The sequence below is a fragment of the Triticum dicoccoides genome, chromosome 7A (assembly GCF_002162155.2).
Source record: "Triticum dicoccoides isolate Atlit2015 ecotype Zavitan chromosome 7A, WEW_v2.0, whole genome shotgun sequence".
Classification (NCBI taxonomy): Eukaryota; Viridiplantae; Streptophyta; class Magnoliopsida; order Poales; family Poaceae; genus Triticum; species Triticum dicoccoides.
The window spans coordinates 706,732,997-706,738,686 of NC_041392.1; the positions used below are offsets into that span (position 1 = coordinate 706,732,997).

Consider the following 5,690-nt stretch of genomic DNA (forward strand, 5'->3'; position numbering starts at 1 on the left):
AGCTACATCCACCGTGTAGACCCGACGCGTCCGTTTCCCCCCTCCAGGTGCCGGCGCCGTCCATGAGGGGGGCACACCGCGGACGTGAGGGGGGTCACACTCTGGAGACGGGTGTCGGGCGTTTGCAACCGCCACAAAACTTTTGTCGGCATAGCTGTTTTTGATTTTAATAAAATATAATGATCTATATTCAAAAGAACATGACCGCACATTATTAACGTGCTCGAAAAAATACAAACCATATATATATATATATATATATATATATATATATATATATATATATATTCATAATATATGAAAAAATACAAACTACATATATATTCATATGTATGTTTATATTTAACATGCTACATGTTAGTTTATATAATAATACATAAAAAAGCTTAAAAAATACATATGAAAAAAAAGTCTACCTATGCCGACGGCTATGCCGTCGGCATAGAGACGGCCAGGTTTTAGGCGGCGGGCGGCGGGCCGCGGATCGCTGACGTGGCATGTATGCCGACGGCAACCGTCGGCTTAGCTCATGGACGGTGCACCGCGGATCTATGACGTGGCATGACGATATATGCCGACGGCCGGCCGTCCAGGCCGTCGGCATAGATTTGACAACGTTAGCCGCTGGTCACGGGCGGGGTCGCCGGGCCCACGGGTATGCCGACGGCCTGGTTATGCCGACGGCTGCTATCGCCATGTTCACAGCTGGGCCGACGACATATGTATGCCGACGGGTGCCGTCGGCTTAGCTCGTGGTAGCCCGACGGCCAAGGTACGCCGACGGCCAAGACGTGGCTGTCGGCATAGCGCAAAGTAGGCCGACGGCAGCCGTCGGCATTGATTTGGCCGTCGGGGTAGGGCCAGTTTCCGGTAGTGTTCTAGCAAAAGAACATATGTTCTGTTGGTAGAGAGTCAAGACTAATAGTGTGCATACACAAGGAACAGACGTTCCAGATATTGAAATGAACCCAAGCAAAAAATGCATGACCTTATTTATGAAATTTAGACCATATATAATGTCTCAGCAAGCATATGCTCCTAAGAAAGAAGGCAGGTCTAGGCATAAAAAAGGTTTCCTCCGTGAGAAGCATTTTCATTAACACATGTTGTGCAACTTGTTCTACTAATCAAAGCAAACCAACAAGAGGAGAGGACCAAAATCAGCAACCTGCAAGCTGAAGATGGGGCATCGCATCTTGTCATCTGTTGTTGCCTGAGAAGAAGAAAAAAAGGGGAGGAGATGGAATGAAGCGACCATTGATTTGAAGAGAGAGAAGCTCACCTCGGTGTGCGACATGAGATACGCTTGCCGTTGCTCGACGTGTGCGCAGCCCCTGAAGCCGCAACCGTGGTCTTGACCGCCGCTCTTTCCGCGTCTTCAGCTTGCTGCACACATTGCGACGAGGCCGACGCGGCTGCTGCTCCCCTCCTCATGCTGAGTCCGGATCGAGGGCGCGCTCCTCGGCTCGAGCTCCTCCTGCCAAGGCCTCAATCTCTAGCATCCCTGGCCGCCCAATGAGCGAACATATAGATTTCAGAAAATAAAAAGATAACTTGTGGATAGGAAGGGGATTAGAAAGAGGAACTCACGGGGACGTGCAACGAGAAGAGATGGCGAGCGCCGCCGTCCTTGCGCCTCCCACTCTTCCCGTCCCTCTCCTCACGCCCAGCTAGACCGTGACCCCGCACGCTGGCACCTCCGCCTCGACCAACCGCGCCACCCGGACATGATATCCGTCGCGCCGCCATGACCACGGCCCCCTCCTCATGCATCTGCCATCACCGCAGCAACTCCTCCTGCCGAGCACAAGTGGCGGTGTCGGGGGAGTGGAGGGAAAGAGGAGCTCGGGGGGCGACTGTGAGGGGATTGGGGGAAAAAGCTTTAGTCTCCTCTTTCCTCTCTCTTTCTCCCTTGTCCCCTTCCTCTTCTCTCTCCCTCTCATCTTCTCTCTCTCCTAGCCGCTGTCACCCTTTGGCTGCAGGTCGCCGGCCCCGTCGGGACGGACGCGGGAGAGGACTCCGGCCGACCACGAGCTCCGCCACGCCGCCATCACCGCAGCCAGTGAGGGCGAGGCCCTGGCGACATCGAGGAAAGGAGAGGAGAAGGCGGCGGCGGCATGGAGAAGAGGAGGAAGACAGAATCAATGACGGCACGCGGCGCCAGATGCCGGCGACCTACACCCGAGCCGGCTGGATCGAGAACGCAGTTCGCTCCGACTGCACATCGAGCGTCGGAGAAGAGGCCCGGCAGAGAAGACGGCGGCGCGAGAGGCCCTGAGGAGGACGGCCGTGGAGCAGGGGAGGCCGGGCGGCGGGGATAGGGAAGAGAATGGCGTGGGGCTCGAGGACAGAGAGGATTGGGCCTGGTGCGCTAGTTTTACGGGAGAGGTTTCGTCCTGTCTCTCCTCGCCCCTCCCTTGGCTCAGCCCGTGTACTCAATACACTGAGATGTGGGCTCAGACGGCAACCGGGACCACCGAACACAGCAGGGTAGAAATCGGTAGAGTAAACCAGCGGAAATCCACCTCTTGATATCGCCCTTACCCAATCAGAAACAGCCCGCGCTCTAACAATTGGTCACGTAGCGTCCAGAGAAACCCAGCCTCTGGTCACTGGCCCCACGGGCTCACGACCCCACCTGTCATCCTTCGCTGAATTGGCCACGGATGTGAAGAAAAATGGACGGCTGACCAAACGCCAGCAGCCAAAAAAAAGCACTGTTTCTACGCGAGTAATTCGATCATGCGGTCAAAAAGGTCGTGCGCGCTCAATGCCTCCAGAATGGCGGGTAACACAGCGTGATTTATATGTTCAATTCCTACACCTCTAGGTACTACTACTACGTAGGTAACCCCAGCAGCCGACGACGTTGAATCCTTTCTAATTGACGTCGCTCTCCCGCGATCGCGCCGGTAGACGATGGAAGAAACGACGGCGGCCACCGTGGTCACGCTGCCGGACGATGTCATCCGCGAGATCCTCGTACGCGTGGGGGATGCGGTGGCCCTCTTCCGCTGTTCAGCGGCTTGCCGGCGGTGGCGCCACCTCATAGCTGATGCCTCCTTCCTTGGCCGCCTTGCCTCATCGTCCCTCACCGGATTCTTCACGACCAAATGGCTCGCCCATGCTTCCGCAACGTCCCTCGTCTCGACGCCGTGGTCGGGGTTCGGCCCAGGTCACCGCTTCCTCCACATGTTCTTCCCCGGCGTAAGGGAAGCCTCCTCAACCACACGGTGCCAGTCGCCGCGCGCGGCGGCCTCCTCCTCGTGCGCCTTGACACATGGAGCGTCAAAGTGGTTCGTCTAGCCGTGTGCAATCTGTTCACCGATGCATGGGACGTGCTCCTCCCGCTAGTGCGTAACTGGAATTTTGACGAAAGCGACCATGCCATCATAACCGGTGAAGATTATTCATCGGGGAGTGAGGAGGAACCTTTGCCCTCTCTGGGCTACTCAGCCTTCTTCAAAGTGATAATCATAGCTTACGGCAACCTACACACATTCGCTTATGCCGAGTCGAGGTGGAATGCATCTAGGCCTACCATATACCTTCCTGTTCTTATCAGCATTCATTGCCCACTCAAGCACCCTATAGCCGTCGTGAGCCATGCCACGGCATAGTGGCTCGCTTGGTGCCCTTCATTCGATGTCGACGGCTTGTGTACAATTGATGTGGACCTAAAAACATGCCACGTCTCCCTAAAAAAGATCGCAATCCCAAGGGCATACGTTATCCCAAGAGAAACTCACGATAGACCGCAACTTAGTGTCACCGCCGGGGGTACACTTTTGTTGCTTCACCTACAAAGGCCAGGCCTTCGACTAGATATCTGGATGCAACAAGATGATGGAGGGAGCGAGGATGGTGGTCATTGGCTCTGCACTCCAGCCTAAAACTCCCCGAGCAGCATGCGGATTTTAACACAAGCCTAGTACACTTGAGCTTTTTGGAAGAAACAGCGGTAGTGGTACGTTGTTCCTCAAGGACAACTGTGGGTATGTGTATACTGTCGATCTCGAGAATAAAGTGATAGAGGAGTTGATGGAGATGGACATGGACTACGAACGAATTAACTGCCCAGTGGTTGTGCCCTTTCAGATGGATTTGAAGAGATTCCTAACTTCTCGTCTTGGTAGCCGACAGCAAACTTGACTAGCAGTAATAATGCTCACAGTTGTATTTTTTTCCTTTTTGATTTGGCAACTACTATTGGGTAACGTATCATGCATTCATGCTTTCATATGGAGGAATCATCATCTTTGTATCAGGGTACTTCCATTGTGTTGCATGTAATAGTGGTTGTATGAAATAATAATCCATTGCACTGTTGGGTTTATTAACTCACTCTTACTAGATTATACCTTATATTTCAAAAATGAGATTTGATTGTGTGGAATATAAAAATTTAGAAAATAATACATGAACCAAAAATTTAAATTACATGACTTATTATGTATAATTGTACAGTATTTAATGAATAAAAGTAGAATAAAAGAAGTAAAAATATATTTCCATGCATAGCTGCATGTGCTGGTGGGTCTTTTCCCCTGCATGGCTGCATGTTGAGGTGAACCTTATCCCATCCATAATTGTATGATGATGCGACATGCTTGCATGTTGAGATAAATAAGTTAGGCAGAATCACTCTCTTAAGTACATATATAGGATTAAAGAGTATGCCTATTTTTTCTGAATAAATTGAAGAGTATATCTTGAAACCTATTTAGCAATCCCACAATATTTCCAATGCACCCATATATGTTTTGGGGTATTTCAAAGGAGGCTACAAATTGGTAGCCAAGATACTAGTTACATGTATATATGCAGTATAGCAAAAATTCAACACCATGCTCTTCTTTTCTGGGAGAACCCTAAATCAGCATGCAACTCAAGAAATTGAAAAGAAATATTCAGGATAGGCACCAATTAATAATGTTAATGGGATGAATTAACAAACGGAATTTAATTTGTTACAATTTGCAGCTTTATTAAAAAAATGGGAGTGCTTTTTTGAAATTGAATTCTGATACATATTGTATCTGTGACATGACATAATTGATTCATATTTTCTCGCTGCTACAAACGGGAAGTGCGTCGATGCAAGACCAGGTGCCCATTGCTGTAAGCCAATTTTTCGTTGTGTTTTTATGATGCAAAGCCGGCGTCACGACGCTGCAAGTCGGGATGCATGGCACCGTATGGCGGTCAGTGTTGTACACGCAATGTTGCAAGATCGGCCGCTGTTTTTTTTTACTTTCACAAGGCTGGACTGTTGTGCTGCGCAATATCAAACCGCCATAGCCGCAAAGTCAAGCCATTGTTGTAACGAGATTCTCGCTTGGTACCGTGCCCCGATCCCCCCTCCCCAGGACCCCGAGGCCTCCTTCTTGGGCTGGTGGTCGGCCTCGGTCGCGGCCGCGCCTACCGCCATGCGCAAAGGGCTCTCCTCCCTGGTGCTTCTCGCCGCATGGTCCCTCTGGCGTCACCGCAACGCATGCATCTTCGACAATGCTAGCTCCTCCGCCGTGCTACTTCTCCAGGCCATCAAGGACGATGCTAGGGTTTGGGCCTTGGCTGGCGTTAAAGACATAGCTAATCTCATGCCACCTTGAACCCACCCGGGCTGAGCATCCCGTGTTCTGCTCGTGTAACCTCTCTCTACGCCTCCTAGTGTACATCGTGGGCGGTTA

At 51.1% G+C, this 5,690-nt stretch overlaps 1 long non-coding RNA gene across 1 annotated transcript in view; it reads right to left on the bottom strand.

Moving 5' to 3' along the window:
- Positions 1-2,330, bottom strand: part of LOC119328489 — a 19,285-nt gene extending 16,955 nt beyond the window's left edge. Inside the window, exons 1-2 of the long non-coding RNA XR_005158981.1 lie at positions 1,591-2,330; positions 1,283-1,504 (exon numbers count right to left, since the gene is read on the bottom strand). This is a non-coding gene — a long non-coding RNA (uncharacterized LOC119328489). The remainder of the gene's footprint in view (positions 1-1,282; positions 1,505-1,590) is intronic.
- Positions 2,331-5,690: the final 3,360 nt, after the last annotated feature.